Raw genomic sequence first — 22,460 nt, 5'->3', positions numbered from 1 at the left:
CACAAATTAGAGAGATGGACAATCATCAACTGCATGAAGCTTAGCAAGGGGACTCTGCACATGGGATGGGACAACCCTGTATGAACAGACAGGCTGGGGAATGAGAGGCTGAAGAGCAGCTCCATGGAAAGGGCCCTGGGTCTCCTGGTCAATGGTGAGTTGAACACGAGTCAGCAGTGCCCTGGCAGCCAGGAGGGCCAACCCTGTCCTGGGGGCATCAGGCACAGCAGCAACAGCCAGGCAAGGGAGGGGATTGTCCTGCTCTGCTCTGCACTGGGGTGGCCTCACCTTGAGTGCTGGGAGCACTTTTGGGTGCCACAATAAAAAAGAGATTTTAAACTATTAAAGACAGTCCAAAGGAGAGCCACAAGCATGGTAAAGGGCTTGGAAAGGAAACTGTTGAGGAGAGGTCACTTGGGCTATTCAGCCTGTAGGAGAGGAGACTGGGGGCAGTCTACAACATCCTCATGAGGGGAAGAGGAGGTGCAGACACTGATTCTTCTCTGCGCTGACCAGCGACAGGAACCAAGGGAATGGCCTGAAACTGTGTCAGAGGAAGTTTAAGCTGGATATCAGGAAAAGGTTTTTCACCTAGAGGGTGGCTGGGAATTGAAGCAGGCTCCCTAGGAGAGTAGTTACAGCTCCAAGCCTGACAGAGTTCAAGAGGCATTTTGGACAATGCTCTGAGGCAGCTTCCTGGTGTGACTCTTGGGGATGGTTCTATGCATGGACAGGAACTGGACTTTGATGATCCTTGTGGGTCCTTTCCATCTCAGGATATTCTGTGTTTCTGTGTTTTTGTGACTTTATGTGCTCTTTACAATAGACAACGAATAGCTGGACATTTGAGGACAAGATGGTTTTTTAGGACTTCCATCATCACAGATTAATTGAACAATATGATCAGCTGTTTTCTGATAGAACTGAAAGCAAATCCAAAGTATTTTGTGACTGTTGTGAATTATACTAAACTGATTTCTTTTTCTTAAATAAAACAGGCTTATCAGTTTACTCTGTCAATGAAACACTCCCTGCCCAATAAATTCCATCTGTTATAGCAACACTGTGTACACCATTAGTTTGACCATTTGTATTACCTGTGTTGATTAAGTAAGTTTTTAAGATCTTCAATCCTTTCCATTCTTGGGGAAAACAAAAAGTACCTATCACAAAACATATTGGTTTTTAATATTGTTACATAATTTTGTTGCCAGTGTGTAGAGTCAATATTTCTTTTAGTGGAGAAAATTCATATGTGATGAGTTCTAAAGCCTACCATCAAAAGGTCATGGTTCTGCTCTATAAATGTCAAGCCTTAATTAGCTACATCATTTTGATATTTTGTTTCTTATCTTGAAGTATTGGTTGTATTGACTTTTGGTCTTCCATCTCATTGATTGCAGCTCCAGTTTTGGTGTTTAACAGACATGAGGAGCATCAGGGACTAGGAAGGCATTTAAGACAGCCAGAAGGATACAGACATTTCTGGAAATGGGCGCAAGTGGAACATGAGGATAGACTGTAAAACCCAACTGACCTTGTTCCCACTTACTATCTCTCTCTTTCCCACACAAGAAGACTGTAGTAGATTAACAGAAGCCAAAACCCTAGTTGTGTATCACAATTCATTTTAATTTGTAGAGAAGATCAAACAAAACAAATTCAAAACATTTTTTGTTTAGATGTCAACCATTTTTTGGCATTTGAAGAGAGGAGCAATGACTATATCTCTGCCTGAATTAAATGGTTATTTTCTAATGCTGTTCATTACAGCATACCTTGGTGTTGCTTGTCTGCTTTCACAAGGGTTTTTCTAATGCAAAGCACAGCCTAGTGAAATATAAGTCAAATACAGTCTGAAATGTTAAAAAGCAAAATCTTATGTATTGTTAATTCAGATTGTGCTATGTCTTGAACAAGCAGAGCAGGAGGCGGACAGAGACAATTTACTGCCAAAAATTTGGGATGGGGAGATGAACAAATAGAAAAGCAAAACACCATAGCAGAGGTAAATATTATCCTATTTATATGAATTTTTAATTTTTAAATTTTGCATTAATTTTGTTTTTATAACTTAAAAATCTGGTTAGGGAGTGTTAGCCAGTGATTATGAAAGAAGGCTGCGAATGCCAATTTGAAAATATCACTTCCTTTGAAACATGGTTTTTCAGCATGACCCTCAAAGAATTATCTGTAACTGAAATATAAATATTTAAGATGTCCAAATGTACATTACCCTTTTTTTTTAAATTCTTTCCTCATTGTTCACTTCTATTGCCTGATAGCAGTGTATGTATGTGAATATAGCTTTCTGTTCAAAAGGTGGCTGAGAAACCTCTGCGTCTTATGGCATTGACCTTAACACCAGGTGTGCCCTGTGCAACATGATCCTTTGAAAGTCAGTGAAAGTTTCTGGTAATGCTTTTTTTCTTGCAGAGTCCCATTTCTTAAATCAATTCTCCCTGAGATTTGTTTTCATTTATTTACAGGTTGAAATGCAAGCATCCACACTTAATACTCTAATTGCATCTTTGTTGTAGTAGTCACAGACAACATCACATAGCCAAAATGGTAACAAACTAGGTAGTATTTTATTTCATGTTTTCTGTCAAACTTTTGCATGACTTGGTTAGAGAGAGGAGTCCCTCCCAGAGGAAACAGCTGAACATCCATACAGCATTAGCCAGCTGCATTTGAAGGTGGAATAAGGAATAGAATGAACTTCCAAAAGAACAATCCTAGTATGGAAGAGAGCCATAAAATGATTTAAAGTAGTGAAACAGCAAAGAGAAAGCACTGTGGGTTTCCTATGACAACTATTACTTTGTCTCTTCCTCTGACTCATGATATCTTGTAATCTTTTAGTTTTTCTTTCTAAAAAATTTGAAAGGACAGAATGAACTGAACTTCTGTGTTCAAAATAGTGTGTTAAGGGTAGAGGTTTTTTTGTTTTATGGTTTTTGTTTTCCTTAGTTGCTATGTGGGTTGTTTTTTGTTTTGGGTTTTTTTTTTTTTTTTTTTTTTTTTTTTTTTTTTTTTTTTTTTTTTTTTTTTTTTTTATATTCAGAAGCTTCAATTCTCATTGGTTCATATCCTCAGGAATAAATCAGTAAGGTGTTAAAATCAATGTCAGTATCTCCATGGGGGAAAAAGGGATCTCAACAGTCCAAATTACCATATTTTCTGGCTCTTCAGAAACTGAAGAAGAACATCTGAATTGGAGAAAAGCTGCTGTCAACTGTGTTGCTTATTTTTTTCTCAAGACACTAGATTATGAGTTGAGACTTGTTTTGGCAGTAAAATTACTGCTCTTTGCCAAAAGTGAAAGAGGGAATAGAAAATGGGGAAAACCCTGACTGCCATCAAAACCTCTGGGGTGCCATAAATAGACAGTATTTTGGGTGCATTCCTTACATATCCTCCCAGAACATGAACATGATTTGCAGCCCTTCACGTACAAACTTTCTTTTCTGGTTACTAAAGATTCCATCATTGCCATCATTGTTGATTCTTCCTGAAGGACAGAAGAACTAAAGTAGAATCAAATGCTGTAAAAGCGCAGTTTTGGGGGGGCTTTCTCTCACCTTCAGTGCTAGGGTTTCTACCTCAGGACCTTTTTTTGTTTGAGTCACAACTTGGATCTCTGGTTTGTCACAAATATTCTCTGCTCTGGATATCAAGCAGGTAAATGCAGACAGCATTTGCAGGTAGACTGCACAATGGTACAGTTCACTAACTGAAGTAAAAGCAGTTGAGTTTTCCAGTGCTGAAACCTTGGTGCAATTATGATGTCACCAGCCTTGGTTACAGTGCAAATCTTTTACAGCATAAGGAAACATTACTTCCTTAAGTAGATCTTCATTAATGGCAGAAAATCAAAGAGGCACAGGGAGGTTTGGAGCTTGAATGTGTCTAGAAATAGTATGTCTGGGATTTTTCCCTATCAGGTTGAGATACAATTTGAAGGAAACATATCAGGAATGAATCAAGCATTATTAGTAAATGTAAGATCTCATTAGATTTTAAAAATTTTTAAAAAATTAGTTCTCTTTTAGATGCAAGGGAATGGTTCCAGCTGCATTAGACTTCCTGCTCATGTTGATGGGGTTGATTTTGACTTTAAGAGTCAAGAGATTGACTACTTTTTGTCAGCAGTCAAATATAGTTTAATGTAGCAAGTAATATCTCTGCAGCACTAGTACTGCATTTGCGCTCCTCTGAAACTATCCCTACAATGCTCAGCATTGTACAGAAATAAATTGCACTTAATTTGCCTTAACAGGAAAGGTTACCTTTCCTACATGTATGGCACAGCACTATCAATTGCTGAAGTGGTTAAAGGCAATGCAGGTGCCTTAAAACCCTAGGCACTGGCAAGAAAGTCTTACATTATACTGGAATAATTTTGAAAGCAAAGATAAAACAAGTTATGAAATTTTAATCTATTTATGTAACCTACTGTGTTAAATGATTGTTTGCAGTTAAGGAAATACATTTAGCTTTCTAGTATGTGCCAAAACTATTCACAGTATTTAATTTTCTCAGGAAGTAAATGTTCCTGGGATGCATTTCTTAGTGGTGAATGGATTGCCCTTGACTTCTGGGGAGTTATCTATTCATGGACTGTGTTTGGGAAGCTTTTTCTTCCAGTTCTCCAGAGCCTGCAGCTGATTTCATCTCTGGTTTGCTTCTTGAAAATAGATTCAAGTACTCACTGCTCATTACCAACAGGCAGCACAATTCTGTGTTGTAGTGCTCATAGTCTGGTATCTGGGGATATCTGTTACCACAGATCTCTGAAGTCTTTTCTATAATGATCCTCACATGCATGGCAGCATAATACATTGCCCAGTGCTAATGGTAAAAAAACCCCAACTAATCTGCACCCCCTTTCAAGCACTACGTAATTTCTTTGCAGTAGTGGCTTTCTCACACCCCTGTGTGAGTTTGAATCAGGACAGCAGTCGCTCCAGGACAAAGAGCCCATTCCCAGGTCCTCTGTATCTGAGCCAGGCTATGCATGCCATGTGCATAGTTAGGTACTGCATCATGGTGGCTACACACGTGGCCCAAGATCAGAAGCCTGACTGCATGATCTCACTGCTGTTCAGATTCCAATTTCCAGTGTCAAGTCCCTTCAAAGAAAGTCCAGTCAGTGAAAGACTCTCAGATTTGTCTGTCTGAATGCCTGTAGCATTTTTTCTGCTTGCAGAGGAGCTACCATTAAGAGTAAAAGAATTGTCAGACTTTTAAGAATGGAACTTCTGGTCTCCCTTATAGTAGGTCAGAAGTGAGACCAGGACCTGCCAGCAACATTAATGAGACCTGGACTGGATCTTATTCATAGTTCAACATTCTGGGTCCTTTTGCTTGAGCAGTGTTCCAGCTCTAAAACCGTGGTTATAAGTTTTCTGCATCTGACTGCCAAAAAGGAAAAAGGAACTGTACAAAATAGGCCTTGGGATATGTACCTTAGCCAGGGCATATTGGTGGGGGGTTCTGGTTTTTCCTGGGCGCCAAAGAAAGGACCAATTCTCCATACAGAAGCTGGAAATTTACATTCACAAATAGGGTTGGAGACTAGGAGGTCCTCCTTTGCTCTGGGTACTCACTTCACCTGGGTTGAAACCACAGAGCTTTTTCAGTGGGACTCAGGCCAGGGAATGTGTATTAAAATACAAGTCCTCCGGGCTTCACCTGGGTGCCCAGCCTGTCCGGGGGAAAACCCTCAGAGGACTGGTCCGCGGGGAGGATGTGGCGGGACCCGGATAGCTCCACCGTAAGGACGAGAGGGCTCCGAAGTGGCTTTATTCCTAGAGGCTTTATTTCAGGAGCGTAACATGAACTCTCCAGAAGGGAGCGAACTCCGGAAGCCCGGAGGAAAGGTGGGGCTGGGTATTAAGGGCAAAGGAGTAGGAGTGGTTAGGGTACAGAACAGCCAACGGGCAACGGGTAAAGGGGGGAGACAGAGTGGGGTGACATACAGAGAACTAATCGGGGTACAGAGGAGGAGTGGTATTCTAACAGGAGCCAATGGGGGTAACAGAATAACTGAACTTTCTGGAACTGGGGAGTATGCTAAACATTGATTGACAGCTCTTCTGGGGTGGAGAGCAGCAGCTGATTTCTAAACTGTTGCTGCCTCCCAAGGGAGAGCAGGAACCCCTCCCACAGGAATGCATCAGTGGAGGTGGTACAGAAAATCAGATCTTACTTTGACAATAAAACCAGAGTAATGACAATGAAGAGTTGATATTGTTACAAAAATTCAATTAATACAATGACAGTGGCATAGATTTAACATTTCTGTGAGATCTGACCATTGTTTTTTATAGATTAAAGAGTGCTGGGCACTATTCTACATTGTTGTAGAACATCTTCTACATTGTTGAATTGTTAGAATGGCCCAGGTGTGACTCTTACCTCTGTTATGTCTCCCAAACTCTGAGTGGCTTGGCAGTTTGTACACGAGCAAGCTAACTCCAGTGGTGGTCTGCTGGCAGTGTGACTTTGATAGCACATTTATTTGTGCCATTACATATTATCTGGTGTCAGCTTAGAGCATGGAACGTTTAATTGTTCTTACAGATGTAGCCCATTGATCTAGCTGTGGCATGTCAGAGGAATTTCTGATGGAGCTATTATCGCAGGCCTGGAACAGGCCTGATACTTTTGAGTACCAGGGATGTGGTGGTGAGAAAGACTTCCAGTGTTTGTATCTTTAGTTTATTGTGAAGTTTATTAATATGTATCTCAATAGATAGACAGACCAGTATGTAATATAAAATACGTTAAAAGTTACTTTGAATGTCATATGTATGTAGATATATGAAGAATTTTAAATAACATTTTTCTCCTTTTAGATTTGTACTCCCTGGAATTCCCACACTTGAGAAAGTAGGAGAACTGTAGTTAATTGTATTTTTATTGCAATTGTTTTATTGTTTAACTGTTGTTATCTGTATTTTTATTGTAATTGTCCAAAGCCAAAACTAACTGAGGAGAGAAAATCTTAATAGCCCTGGAGGCAGTCCTAGAATATTGTTTCATTTGTATTTGAATATAATTTTTGTTGCTGCCATGGAGTTTACAAACTGTGTTGCACAAATATGGGTAGTCTTGTGGGACTGTGAATACGCTCAGTGTATCAAGGTGGCAACATTTCACAAATGATCTCCGGGGCATGTTGAACTGGAAATTACAAGGGGTCAGTGACTTAATTATCTTTTATCTTCTGACAGTTTTTGAGAATTAAGAGATGGTGACACGCTAAAACCATTTTGCAACACAAGTAATTCTGGGCCGAGTCTATCACTGAGACAGAGAGCACATTAGTAGGACTGAGTACCTCATAACACTGTGGTAGTACAGGTGAAAATGGTAACAGGCTGCTTGTGATCAGCAGGCTTGCAGTGGTTGGGGTGCAGGCATTTGACACACAATGTCCATCTCAGAAATGTTATTCATCCCCTGTGTCTGTCTTTAGTCTGAAGTACTGTATTGGCTGAACTGCCCCAGTAATCCTCAGACCGTATGTGTTCTGCTGTAAATTAGTTACTGTGATGCAAATGAGAATTATTTTTGACCTGTGTTTTAAATCATGATAGGATCATTGAGACCTCAAAATATCTTTTGGCAAGCTATAATCCAAGATCTTTTATTTTCAGCACAACTGCTTAATCCTCCATGGGATGATCACAAATCAGCAATACATTAATTGCTACAGGTTTAGAAGGTCTGTTTATGCAGTTGTTTGATGCCAAGCTAATAATCCAGATCCTCTCACTCATAGAAGTTCCTTCATTCAGAGATACCTTGATGTCTGTCTCCCACTGATGATGATTGCCATGAATGTAGCTCCAACAGTTTTGTTGAAAGGAACAATTTTGTGATGTGTAAATTTCTCTCTGTCTGAATACCAGAGTGTGTCTTGATCTACAGTTTTCAGTTTTCTTTGTGTTACTACTGACTTTCAGTACCATTCACAGCAGCTGTATGGCAGACTGGTTAGGCACCACTTCAGCTAAAGCATCATTGGCTGTGAATTCTTACACTCTCCTTAATCTATTGTGGAGTTGTGTTTTTAGGTTCCACTGTATGTATGTTCAAAATGGTTTATCCCTCTGTACCCACCCCTTGTGCCTTTTTGGTTCATCCCAGGTTTTCCCATTAGCACCTGTGTGCCCATCAATCCCAAAAACCCTGACTCATGCCCCTGACCCCTCCCAGGTGACTTGTCCACCCTTCCCCTTTGTCTGGAGGATTCTGCCGGGGTTGCTGGGTGACTGGACCATGGCCTGGGGTCCCTCTCCTCCTCCCTGCTCAGTGCATACCCCGGGTGTCCTTCCCTCAGAGGGCCACTCCCATGGCTTCTCCCATTGGCTGATCAGGTTTCCCGCCCACTCTATATCAGGGCCTGCTCGAGGCCCAGAGCTCACTGTCTTCTGGGAGCTCTCTGAGTGCTCTTGGGCTCTGGGGCTCTCCTCGGAGTCACAATAAATCTTGGACCTATCCCCAGAAGGGGGTCGCCTCCTTCCTTGCTGGTGGGATCAGCAGTGTCCTTGGACCCATGAAAGCACTCTCTAAAGCCCTGCTGGGTTCAGCAGAGAGTGCCTCTCGCTGCCATATTGCCCCGAAAAGAGCTAGCCGGGGCTGGGAAGAGATCGGCTCTTGCGAACTGGGGATAAGACGTGGCAATCTATGTAATTTTATTTTTCTGAAAATGATAATATATGAGGTATTCTCTATTTTCAAACCTCCAGTTCAAGTACATCTAACTGCATTTAGGTACTATGTGTGGCTCCATATTCTCATGTAAGAGCTACAAAGAAGTGAGGCATTCAGGCTTAGGCAGTAGTTAGGCTCCCTCAATAGCCACTAGCAGATACTTTCCTTAGAAGGAGATAAGTATCTTTTGGATCTCCCTGTTTAGCTACCTGGGTGAGTTGCCTGTGTGACTACCACAGATTGAACGGAGGAAAAAAAGAGACGCCTAACTAAGTCCAGTAGCTCCAAAACATACAGTGCTAAGATATTAACCATTACTTACAGCTGGAAAATCCTGAGTGAGGCTTGTTACTCTTAACTTTTTTGGGATAGAAGGCAAAAAACTTTTCCGTTATATATCTAAGTTCCTTTAATATATGTAATATATGCTGAAAAAGAATTTTTTTTTTTTTTAGTTTTTTTTTTTAGTTTTGTTTGTTTTCTTTTTTCAGATGCACTGCTGAAAGTCAGGAACAGAAGAATTACTATTTGACTGAAATCTGGTGGCAAGTTTGTGTACAGTCAAGTTGTGGCCCAGACCTCCCTCCAACTCTTTTTGTCAGTAGTAGAGTCTGTGGCAGATGCTGGGCAGCTGTGAACACAGCTGGTATACCAAATGCCAGAGCAGACAGTGGGATTGGGAAGCAGAAGTTGTAGACCATCAGACATGAGTTGGGAACAGAAAAATTCAAGAGACTAGTTAGAAAAGCTAAGTATTCCAAGGTTTTATAAGAAGTGTACTGAAGTTGCCAATTTCTGTGAATTGATGCAATAGTCTGAATATTGAAATTCCTGGATGTGTTATGATGCTGAAAATAAAAATAGGCAGATTCCTAGAACACGGGTCTTTAAATATGAATTTGATAGAATGGATGGGAAGGGAGAGCTATTGCATCTCCATGAGGGAGGCAGAATGTCAGCATCAAATGGGAAGATGCCACCTTTTGTTATCTCTAATGCAAAATTCCTTCTATAAAATAAAGCCAGAGCATATACTTAATTTATCAGCCTGTTTACAGGTATACGTGGTTAAGGCTTTTGCCATAGTTGTTGGAGGTTTTTTCTAAATTTGGATTATCTTAGTATGTCTGCTCTTGTTGTTTGATTAGTTCTAGGTGTATAAGTAGTAAATTTATTTCTTCTGTCACTTCTGACTTGCACTTGCTCCTTTTGAATTTCTTCCATTGGCATCTTTCTTTTGCCTTAATCTAAAGTCCTTAATTTGTACAGCATTTGACAGAACATTTCCAGAAGTCTGTTACCATATTCTTCCCCTCCAGTGAACTCAGTACTTGTTTGTTCAGCATGTATTGCATAAAGACTAAAAGATGTTGAATATAAAGGCTCCCTGGAAATCCATATCTGTGTATCTAATCAGAGCTGTCTTTCTCACTCCAGGCTGGTAAAAACCGAATTGCCATAGAGCTCAGTAAAGACTGATTTTGCAGGTGCATCTTTTGTAGCTGTGCTTGTAAATCTGACTTCTGGGATGTTTGGAAGGCAGTCTCAAGCACCTCCAAAGAAGAAATTCATTATGAAGAACAGAGATAAATGCAAATATTAAAGTTACCTTTGACTGTTAGAAGCCACAATATTTGACAGCATTTGTGAGAAATTTTATGTGTGTCTATACAGTACAAACTGCAGATTTTAAAATTTATATTTTTTGAGGGGGGTGGGGGGACTGAAATAAGTTTATGTAATCTTTTAAAGTATTCTGAGAACATAATACTGGCATCTAATATTTGCTTTCTTGGAATGAGAACATATTTAACTCTGGCCACACCATTTTTTAAATGCAGATACATAGGAGCAGAGAGGAGATTGCTTTTTAAGGAATAAAGTTGACACCCAACAATGTGTGTTTGCAGCCCAGAAAGCCAGCTGAATTCTGGGCTGCATCCAAAGCAGTGTGACCACTAGGAAGGTGATCCTAGCCCTCTACTGTGCTCTGGTGAGATCCTACCTGGAGCACTACATCCAGCTCTGGGATCCACAGCACAAGAAGGACACAGGGGACGCCTTGAAGATGATCAGGACTGGAGCACTTCTCCTATGAGGACAGGCTTAAGGAGCTGGGGTTGTTCACCTGGGAGAAGACTGAGGAGATCATATTGCACCATCCAGTATCTGAATGGGTCCTAAAAAATAGCTGGAGAGGGGCTTTTTACAAGGGCATGGAGTGATAAGAATAACGGTAATGATTTCAAACAGAAAGAGGGTAGGTTTGTATTAGATATTAGGAAAAAATTCTCACTATAAGGGAGGTGAGGCACTGGCACAGTTGCCAAGAGAAGTAGCAGATGAAGTGTTCAAGGCCAGGTTGGGTGGATCATTAAGCAGCCTGGTCTCATGGAAGTTTTCCCTGCTCATGGCAGGGAAGTTGGAACAAGATGATCTTTATGTCCCTTCCAACCTAAACCATTCTTTGATCCTATGACCAAATAGTCATGAAATATTCCCCAGGAACCAAACTGGAAAGGACATCCTCTACTTTTAGGATTTACAAAAATTCTGTCTTGACCTGAGAACCCTTTTGACTAATGCGGTTAATCTTTTTTTTTTCAGTTTCCACAGAGAACCAAACACAGCCATGTGATTTGGACCACAGTCAGCACCTTTGATGCTCCTGCCTGAGGTGACAGTTCCTCATTAATTATAGGATGACTCTTATCCAAATTCAATCGTATTCCTTTAGGTCCTGTAGCAAGCTTGATTGTGTGTGACCATATGTGTAAACACATATGTATGTATGCATCTGCTTTTAGCGAAGACATCCTTTAAATTCCCTACAGAACTAGAAGTCAGCCTTGGTTTTAAATATTGCAAGGTTAAGCCCTCTTCCCCCTTTCACATCCCCTCCCCATGAAAAACCTGTACGTTGCTACATTACATCAGCATTTAGGATTCCTAAAATAATGAATAACAATTGTATCAGATTTTCTAAGTGCAGTTCATGCCAAATTCGTGCAATAATTAGAAATGCAAGCCCAAATAGTTTTGTCTTTCTAATATGAAAAGAACTGCAAATTCATGGGAGAAAAGTGCCTGCTTTGAGCTTTGCTTTGCAAAACATGTTCAAAACCCTACCCTGCAAGCAACCAATCTTGCTGGATATTTAAGCGCTTAATTAATCTCAGGCATGGAAACAAATAAATTGATTTTGGAAAATTAATAGGTGAATTTTCCTTAAGGTTTTCCTAGAGGGAGCATCAGGGATCTGCAAGACAAAATTGTTTCTATTTCTCTGTCAGATCTTTTAATGAAGTTTTTAAGAACAGCTTACTAAGTTCTACTCACTTCATTCTGCATGTGAAAGCCCATGTAGAATGGGCACAAATTTGCAGAATCTTTAGTTACAGAGAAGATATGATGAGGATTAAGAGAAATCTGTTATTTTCATGAGATGGAATATTCTTTCAAAGTATTGAAACAAAATTCTTTCGTGGATATAGGATCAATTATTTAAGACATGGTAGTTTGGCCCATCTGTGCGTGTGGATATTCATGAACAGCCTTTGACATCACTTTCAGCTGTTCTTTGGACAAGCAGAGAAGTGTGTCAGAGGCCCTCATTTTGTCACGTTGGGCTTCCTCTTACGGGCTTCTGAGTCAGTGGGGCTCCTGCTCTCTACACAGCATGGTGATGTGGTAACACACTTGGGCCTCCAAAGGCACTTGCCCAGGAAGGAACTACACTTGTGGCAATCAGTTTGTGGGTAATAGAAGGAAAGACAAAATAATGGCCTAATGAATCAACCTCATTGAAAAAACTCACAGTTGTGATTTTTTTATATATATATATATATATATATGTTGCTCATGAGAAGGAAGGAAACAATATAAGCATCAAAAAAGTTGGGTATAGAATGTGTCAAATACGCTGAGCCCTGATATAGGGAAGCAGTTTTAATTTGTTGACAATACTCCACTGAGTTAGTTTCTATCAAAATACTGGTCAACATAAAATTGTAACACAGATTCCTTAGTTGTTTGGGGGTTTGTTTCCTTAGTTGCTGGTTTTGTTTCCATTTTTTAATGTGTCCTTCAATCAGTCTCTGAAGCCAAATGGCATATCAAATTCATAAGAACAATCTATGACATTCAGAGAAATGTTGTCAAAAGATTCATTTGCTCCTTTACTGCTTTGATGAAGCAGAAAATAAGTATCAAATAGTGGACAGAAAAGGATTTGCTTTAAAAAGACTGATGCTGCCAGTTAGCGGGGGGGCGGGGGGGGTGGAAAGAATAAATCACACTGCAGGTTTTTAGTGCTCTGCCTTTTCAATAAGGTCCTGCAGTGTACTTTCTAATGGTGGGCTGGTACTGTGCCAACCCAATCTCATGTTTTTATTTCTCTATACATGTTTTATAGGTATCTGGGTGATACAGTTCTACTGATCACATGGTCACGGGTCTGACACAAAAGGCTCCAAACACATTATGGAGTTATGTAAATCAGGTGTAATATATTGCAGCTTGACTTAGAAAGCAATGTGTATCCTGTTGTTTAGCTCTGTTTTACAGACTTAGTTCAAATGAATTGCTGCTTATACATAATGTGCTAGGAAAGTATATTACAAATGTTTTTTACACTATCAAATTAAAACATGTTGGGGTTCAGTACCATGTTGCCAAATTAAGATGCTAGTTAATCATGTTAGAGAATATTGATAGAGAATGTAATGAAGAAGAGACCAAATCTTGGCAGTCTCACTGCAGAATGCTGCTGACAAATGGAGCTTCATGAGGTGACTCCCAGATACAGATCCAGTGTTTCTATGTGAGAAAAATGCACCCTTAAATTAAGGTTTGTCTGAGAAGACAGTATTAAAATAAAATGATACCAAATGCTAGCTGCCTGTGTTTCACATAAAGAAATTCTAGTAACATAACCTTCCTATAGGAAGAACATATACCTCAGAAGATTAAGCAAGAGAAACCTGAAGTGAAAGCAAAATTCCATGAATAGCCTTTTCAGTCAGAGATTACAATAAAATGTCAGCTGCCTTGATGGGTCAGGTCATCTACCTCTTTCACTAAACATCCTAATTCAATTTGTTGTCTACAGACAACAAAAAGCATTCTTGTTTGGGGGTCACTAGAGGAAACTGGAAAATTTACCTGAATTGAATTCCTATTACTTAATTATGTTGTTCTGGAAGGTGCATTTTTCTAAGTGAATATGTGGACTTCAGTGCATAGCTGTCACCTAAATCACCTCAAGCACATATGAGGAATGATTTAAAGCCTATAATACTCTTCCCTCATAGTCCAGTGTTAGACTTCCTGGCTAGAATGTCGAAAGTATTGAACAATGCATCTGCAAATACGAGCTGTGATTTAAAAACTGGTGGGGATAAGTTATGTTTTTCTACTTCTTTATAATTTTTAAAATTATTATTTCCTGAAGCTTTCCAAGTGAAAGAGTTTTGCTGTAGCAAACAAGAATTTTAAACTGCATATTTTGAATTGCCTAGCGAGTAATGGTACTGAGTTCAAATGTTTCTCTGCTGGCTGCCATTTGCAATTTGTTTACTCAGCTGATTTTAAGCCTTTTGTCTCTCAGCAACTTGTTCAAAGCCACCTAATTTCCACCTAGCATTTCCTCTTCTTTTCCCCCATTCTTATTAGTCCTGCTCCTGGCCTTTGGGTCTTGTCTGTTCAGCTAAAAACATGTGCTACAAGGATACTGGATGGTAAAGCTGGAAGTATACAAATGCTAACGTGTAGCATGGGCTTATTTCCCCTTGTCTTTCAGATTGCTCTGGAGGTCCCCTAAAGACTGAATTTCACCTTGCTGTCTAGCAATATGGATGTGAAATGTGCTGGATAGCCAGTAATATAAGCATAACAAAGGGTCCACTTGCCATGGCAAGTCTAAAGCAGCTCCTTAGGTGCCTAATGGTTATTTAAAAATAGTCCATAACCTGGGCAGTCCCATCATAGGTAACGCTGTGAACTAGCACCATGAAAAACTCTTTTGTCGACCTCTTCTTCATGTTGCCTCTCATTCAGAGCTCTCCCCAAATGACCTGCCTTAGAATAGGTCCTGATAACCCATTTTGTCTCTTTAGCAGCAGTGGATCATTTCTTATAATCACTGCAGTGAATAATCACCTGGACAACAGGAGCAGAACCTGAACCTCTATTTGCAGAGCAGAACAGCTCAGCTGAATGGTACAGCAGCTGCCTGGTGATGAGTAGTCTGAGATGTGTGCTGGGGTCAGACTGGCAATTGCTGTCTGACAGCTGAGCAGATCAGCTGAACAAATCAAAACAAATCAAAGCTCAGGGAGGAGGTTATACATTTGGGGGCTACTATCAAAACTGTGGGTTGATTAATTGGGACATGGCTGCTCAGGGAGTGGTGCCTATTGATTTTGATGGGAAGCTGCTGATTCTTTTGGTCTGTTTGGAAAGCTGAAGATGGAGTTTGTGTTTGCTTGGTGAGTCTTATGCCAAGCAGCTGTTACCATTCTCCTCAAGCTGGACTATCCAGGTAGGTGTTTGGAGCCCCTGTTCTAGGAAGAGAAAGTTCAAAAAGTCGTGTTGGGCTGTCAAAGACTTCGTGTGCTGTTTTCAGTGGAATTCCTAAGTTCCCCGAAGTCAGAGTTAAATGTAGGGAGTTTTTCTGGTCCTTTGCTTCTCTCATTGGAAAGATGCTTAATTTTTTCAGTGTGTGAGAGCAGAAAAAGGCATGTCCATGTGCTTGTGTGAATGTCAGCTTCCACCAGTGCAAAGGTGGGTATTGAAGTAGTATTGCCAAATGACAAGTTTGCTGAAAAGAAACAAAATTAGAGTGGAACTGTTTGTTATAAGTATTTTGCTCACTAAGTTGTATTGCTCTTTTTGTGAAGGTAATGCAACTCTTCTGGCTACTTCTATGTAGGGATTTGCATATCATACCTCTAAGGAAGAAATGTGAGAAATGTCTCCTCTTTTCTGTAGAGTTCAAACAATGAAGACACATAACCTCCTTTCCTCTTTTATGTGGGTTGGGAGTTCCATGACATTTAAAACCAGTTCCAAAGTAACTCAAAGTCTAAAGTTAAACAAATAAATAAAAGCATGTATGCTTACAAAATTTAAGGACATTAAGGCTGTCTACGGGTTATTGGCAATATGTATTTGGCAATATTCAAATATGATTGTGTCATGATGTTCTTCACTGTTTTTCTAAAACCTGCAGACATTCTCAAGTCTAGTTCTAACTGACCCTGGGTTTTTTTCAGCTTTAATAACTGTCTACTTTTAAACAAAACGAAGTGATTACTTCATATATTGAAAAAGTGGGCTTTGGAGTCCTAGTATGCTTTTGCTTAGCTGGGTGGATGCATATGTGTCATTTTCCACTCATAATTCAAAAACAGTGAAGAAAAAGTATTTTGAATGTTTGGATGCCAAAATGGAATTTTTTATTTTTGGCAAGTTTTGATTTGGCTGAATTTGGCTGAATAGTTAATACTGCACTGGAAAACTCGCAGGTATTATCAGAGATCAAAAACAACCTTCACTGCAGTAGCAGCCATTAGCAATTCTGTAGCTGCTGCATAAAGAACCTTAAAGAGCCAATTACCACATAAGACCCACCATAGGGTCTCATCCTGCTGACTTGTCCTCTGCTGCCCTTTTGCTGTGTTCCTCCTGAGTGGGAAGGGCTATTGCTGCTTGGCTGCCCTGTGCAGCACATTTCCCCACTGATGTAGAAGATGGACATATTCTACTGCCTTTTTTTTTTTTTTTTTTTTTTTTGCCTCCTCCTTCCCACTAGAACCAACAGGAGAATTAAAAAACAGCCCTTGTGAGTGGGTTGTGTTAGCATTTCTGGGCTGCTTGTTCCATCCTCTCCCCATCCCAGGCAGACTGGCTCTCAAACTGCAGAGCCCAAGACTTGCTTCTCATGCTTCCTGTCACAGGCAGCAGTTGCTCATCTCCAGCCTCTCAGGACAAGCCCCCTTGCTCTCCCCTGATCCAATCACATATGTAATGTCTTTGTAATTTAGAATTTAGTGCTATATGTGGCTTGTCATCAGGCATCAAACAATGAGAGCTAATGCGGGAATCTGTTGTTAATTTTTTCCTTGCTGCTTTTCATATGGTACTTTAAAGTCCGCTTTTGTTCATCTGAGTTTTCTAGATGTTGCTTTCATTGCCCCCAAGGTTTTTAAGGTTTTAATGCTGTCTAGCTGAATGTTTGACATGTTTCTCTTAGTTGGCAAATGCCTCATCAACATTTGCCAAGTTGAAGGAAGACACTGATCTTTTAATCTATAATTCAATGTATTCATGGCAAACACAGTTATTTAAGAACTTCTCTCAGAGTTTCAGTAATAATGCCTGTTAACTGGCAATGGAATTTGTTTACAACAGAATGAACTTGGATGGCTTTCTGGCATGGTAGTGAAGTTTAACCCTTAGTTAAACAGTGTTTTCTTTACATGCTAAGTAAGAAGCATTATTTAGAAATGAAGCAATGCCCATTTTTGTTAGCTAAGGCTCTTTCCTGCTGCTGTAAATTATGATATGTAAATAAACTCTAATGCAATTAACTAAACATAACTTCTGCAGATTTTGGTGTAGTGCTTGTTTGTCACATGCTTTGAATTTAGGGGTGGAGATGACAAGGCTTGGGTTTATGTGTTTGCTTTTGTAGACTCTGTCCCAACATAAAGTTTCACCAATGTGTCTGCTTCGTACAAGCATTCCTTGTCACTTCAGAGAGCAAAACCATTACTGTACAACTTAAATAAATAAATCAATCAGTTCCAGCACCCTCCTTATTTGTGAAAGGAACAAATCTTGTGTAACGTTTCCCATTTTACAATTTGGTGACAAGAAGGGGAATGCAAGTGCCAAGAGGCCATAAGGTTTTTCCCTCCCTCCTTCCTTGTCCAAATTCTGTGGTCCTTAGCCAGGGATAGGAAGGAACCTTCCTCCAGACAAACGACTGCAGATGTTCTTGCTTTATAAAACATTTTGTGAATAGGCTTTTCTTTCCCTTCCACCTATTCTGAAATCAATAGGAGAGATTATTAGTCATGGAGCAGCAATAAACACTGGGCAGCTGGAGGGGCGAGTGTGTACATTCCCTTTTTGGCTGTGGGAAGAGTCCCAGTGCTGGTGAACACAGCCATGTCATCCTAAGGGGTGACTCTTCTGCCAAAGTGTGTGGTGCAGTCCCAAGGTTTGTGTGCTGCCACTGGCACACAGGCTTTCACATTGCTAGCCCCAGCCCAGAGCCAACCCCTCACCTTTCCCCATCTTTGGGCCCTGCCCCACACAACACTTGCAAGCGTACCAGAAGTCACAAACACAAGTTTGACTGGAATGATGTTATGCGTGAGAAACATCTTCATAATTTAGCAAGAAATCATAACTGAAAGTTGAAAACTGTTTTTAGAAACTTGAGTTTTGTATTGGAGAAACAGTAAATAAATGGCTCCCATCTGCCCACTTGGGAGAGCTGGTTACAGTTCTCCTACTGTTTACAGCAGGAAATTAAGCTGCCAGATGCACCCCTGCCAGCCAGCACAGAAACATAAACAGATTCCTTTTTTTGCTCAAAATATTTTATACAGTATGTTTTTTTGTATTTTACTTTTGGTCCTCCCTCTATGATTTAGGCTATTCTTTTATTCCAGTAGGAGTTTTCCAGTACTATGGTAGCACTAATTATAAATTTCAACCCCTAAAAAAGAGTTATAGAGAAAATCTCTAAGGGATTCCACAAAATTATCTTTATCTGTAAAGTGATTCCTTACTTCATCTGGCTTGTCATAATTTTGTCACTGCTGCATCTGGATGGCTCTGTCAACATTTGTGATACAGTTTGTCTCCTGCTAAGACTTCTTTAGGTTCATTCTGTTTTTTAATGCATGTTTGAAGCTAGTAAAACTAGTTTTACCTAGTAAAAGCATTTTAGCAAACTGTGCAGCAAAATATTAGGTCACAGTATCTCTTCAAAATTTATATTTGCAATAAAAAATATATGGCAGATACAGTTACAGTTTTCTGATGGAAATGAAGAATAAGTTGAGTGACACTTCTGAAAGTGTTCAAGGCCAGGCTGGAGGGAGCTCTGAGCAACCTGGTCTAGTGAAAAGTGTCCCTGAACATGGCAGCAGGGTAGAATGAGACCATCTTTAAGGTCCCTTCCAACCGAGGCCATTCTGTGATTCCATGATATTACTAGTCCTTGTGTTTACTTTTACCTTACTAATTCAGAAGAGTTGGCTATCTTCTGAATTCTTGTCTGAAAAGAGAAGGTGAAAACGAAGAATTTCTTGAACACTATTCTGCAGCTTACAGAAAAAGGCAGCTCAGCTGAATTTAAGTGATTATATTAAATCTCTCAATGAAATCACCATCAGTATGCAGTCATGGGTTCTACACTAGGGAATAAAAATCCTAGCTGTCATCTTGTCAACAAGATCAATTGCAAGCACAAGCAGCTTTATTTAATTTCTTAATTTTCAAATGAAAATGAGTAAGAATATTGAAGTGCTCTGCTTATAAATCCAGCTACCTAGCTCCCTCTTGAGTCAAGATCCCTGTGCTCAGGACAGAAATGCTCCTCGTTGTTTTTGAGAATGTTTTTTAATTTTGCTGGATTTATTTTACATCTACTTATGCATAAATCACATAAAAATCTATTTCCTGTTACTCTGTAGACGACAAAGTTATGCAGAATGCATACATTTTGATACCAAGTTTTCGTATTTGCATATCCTGAGCTGAAATACAGACCGTATCATACATTCTTACAATCTTTACTTATTCAGATGCCGATTTACATAAAAACAATTCTCTGAAACACAAAAACGTGGGGCCAGATCAAAATCACAACAAATCATATGAAATGTGGTAAAAGTATCCTTTGCAGAGTTCCCTCTATTCTTGTAATAAAATGCTTATATTTTAGTGACTCAGTAGTTTGCTGATTATCTGCTAATGAGATATGCCTAGTCTCACAAGAACTACAGTGTATGAGTTTCCCACTGGGTCTGGGGTTGGAAGGAGGTAAATCGTGCTGTGTGGCTGTTGTTTCTCTATGCAGGGGACAGAACTCTGCAGAAATTAAAATCATACCTTGATTGTCTAATGGGGACTAATGCATGCAAGTGGAAAGAAGAGCCTATTACTTCTCTGCTAGGAAGAGGGGAAGATTAGTTGAATGAAGAGCACCTCCTGGGTGCAAGAAAGACTGAGGAAAGTTGAGGAATGGCCTCTGACTTGCTGGCTTCTCCTCACAGATGCCATCAGACTGCAGAATGTGTATCTCTTGGCCTCCATTTCTTTGTTCCCTCTGAGTAGAGATTAAACCTTAAACTTCGGCTTTGAGGACTTCTAAGGTGTCTCTTTTTGTGCTTTGCAGAGCTCTGCTTTGTCTCTTCCTCTCTGATCCCATCTAGTTCTGGAAACCTACAAAAGTCTGTGAAAGGCTGCTCTCATATGGCCACTGAATCAGGAGACTTTGCTGCCTCTGGCACCCGTGTGAGATGCAGTGCTCCTCTCCCCAGGAAGCGGAATGTAGCAACTCCTTATGGCTGACATTTCCCACACTTGCTGAAAGATGAGGAGAGACTTGAGAGGTGGAACAGAAAGATACCACCCTTCTACTAGATCACTGTCACCTTTTTGGTGTTCAGCCCTGACTAATCTTCTTAGGAAGAAGCCTGGGGTTAATTATCTGATGGCCTGGATCCCTTTCCAGGCTTGTTTGAGACCGTCAGTATTCTGTTCCTGAGAAGAAATGCCCTGTTAGGAAGGTACTGGGCTCAATCTATTTTCCAGTCAGAGGAATCCACTATTTTTCTGTTTGAATTATAATGCTTATTAAAATTTCTTGCTGTAAATATTTTTCCCCAGGAAAAAGGCTCTTTTTCCCTCGTCTTAAACCTTATCACCAGCTACTGGTCTGCCCCATAAATGTGATTTTTATATAAAATAAAAGGACCAAATGGGGCAGGCACTTCACTGTTTTAGCCTGGTAATGCAAGTGACCAAATGCCTTTTAGGGGGGTTACACTATAGTGGTATTGTACCTACATCAATATTTTCCTCATTCATTTTACAGTATAGATGTAATGAGGACTGTTAACATGATATATACCACTGGCAAGGTTTTTATTCAGCTTTAATTGTTCTGAAATTTGAGATTTGAAATTACTTTGCTCCTTTGTTAGCATGATGATGCTCCTAAACTGGTTGGAGTAAAGTTGGCTGCTTCTGCAGAGTCCTGATGGTTTCCATGCTAATTATCTTATTCTCTGTTACCATCTTGTCAAGCAATTGCTGTGAATTACTTTTGACTGCATTTAAGGAAATGTTAACTGCATACATTTAACTGCATGCATACATAGGAGTCTGGAATAGTTTTCACTTCCTATGCGTATTAAGTTATGTATTTAAGATAAGCAGAAATGTATTAAAGAACACAGTTCAAAAGGATATAAAAAGCAAAACTTTAGACAGTTGAAAGAAAATGGATCTGAGTAGCTTAGATTTTTAATTTCCTTTCCTTGGAATATTTATCTTTGTATGTTCATACTGGTGCATCAAATGCTGTAAGTTACTTTTTCAGCATAAAAATTTTCTGGGATACCATAATTTGCATACCCAAAATTTTCTGGGTGTCCAAATAACTATTGAATCTAGCAGAAGGGAGCAAAAAGTTTGCACACAGTTTCTAAATCCTGCTGTAATTACACAAGAAAAAAAAATCATAGATATGGTGAGAGTGTATAAGTACACTTACTGAACTCAACACAAACCCAAATGGGTACAATTAATTCTGAAAATGTTAATTTTCTGAGAAGAAGCTTTTGAGTATTCTACTAAAAGAAAATAGTGTGAGCGTGGTCACTTGTATTTTGCAGTGCCATAAATTTTCAGTTGTCAAGGATTAGTTTCCAAATTTTATTGTTTCTTATCTGTGGCAGTCAGCCTGCTGTTCTGAATTTATTTTTATTTCCTTTCTATATTACCTTTTGTTGCCAATTTGTTAGATTTTTCATTTCTAAGTAAAGCTTTCAGTACCATGCTTTCAGCAAATAAATTTTTCAAATATATTGGCTTTAATGATCTCATTCACTTTGTAGGTTGTTATTTGTGTTCTAGAAATGAATTGTGTGGTCTAACTGAACTGGTATAACTATATTTAATTCTAACTTGATTACCTCTCTGCTGTTTTCTAGATAGAGCATACACTCAAATATACCCACATGCTTCCCATGACTCCATATGCTCCCATTGACTATGGCAGGATTTGCAAGCAATATATCTAATTGCACTTTCCATTATGTGTTCAATAGGCATATAAATTAATTGCACAGTTTTGCTTTCACTTTAGGTATACGATAAAAATTGATTTTCCTTCCTTCTGACATTTACTAACTGGCCAGCACAAAACAGCATCAACACTACTGAAGGTCCAGTGTTCTCAGTAACTGGCATTCCTGCTGCTTTAATGATGGAACTGACTTTTGGCATGATGTATTACTTAGGTGATGTACTTGCAGATACACATTCATATCCTTCCCTCTTCTTTGAAGCGCACTCTTAGTAAAGATGTGGATTTGTGCAATACATGTTTTGCAAGTTGCTGTTCTTTTTTTCCCTTCTTTTCCCTCCTCATCTGGAAAGGCCCAGAACAGCTGGCAATATCAGGAGCAACAGAAAGGAAGTGCATT

General features: G+C 39.6%; 1 long non-coding RNA gene across 1 annotated transcript; it reads left to right on the top strand.

The window, feature by feature from the left end:
- Window positions 1–3,876: 3,876 nt before the first annotated feature.
- LOC128781908 (uncharacterized) lies at window positions 3,877–13,289 on the top strand. The gene is made up of 3 exons (XR_008428558.1): window positions 3,877–4,004; window positions 11,335–11,404; window positions 13,142–13,289. It is a non-coding gene; the product is annotated as an uncharacterized LOC128781908 (long non-coding RNA).
- Window positions 13,290–22,460: the final 9,171 nt, after the last annotated feature.

Source organism: Vidua chalybeata, chromosome Z, assembly GCF_026979565.1.
Source record: "Vidua chalybeata isolate OUT-0048 chromosome Z, bVidCha1 merged haplotype, whole genome shotgun sequence".
NCBI classification, from domain to species: Eukaryota; Metazoa; Chordata; class Aves; order Passeriformes; family Viduidae; genus Vidua; species Vidua chalybeata.
Note: the sequence above shows the minus strand (reverse complement) of the source record. Positions and strands in the feature narration are given on the sequence as shown.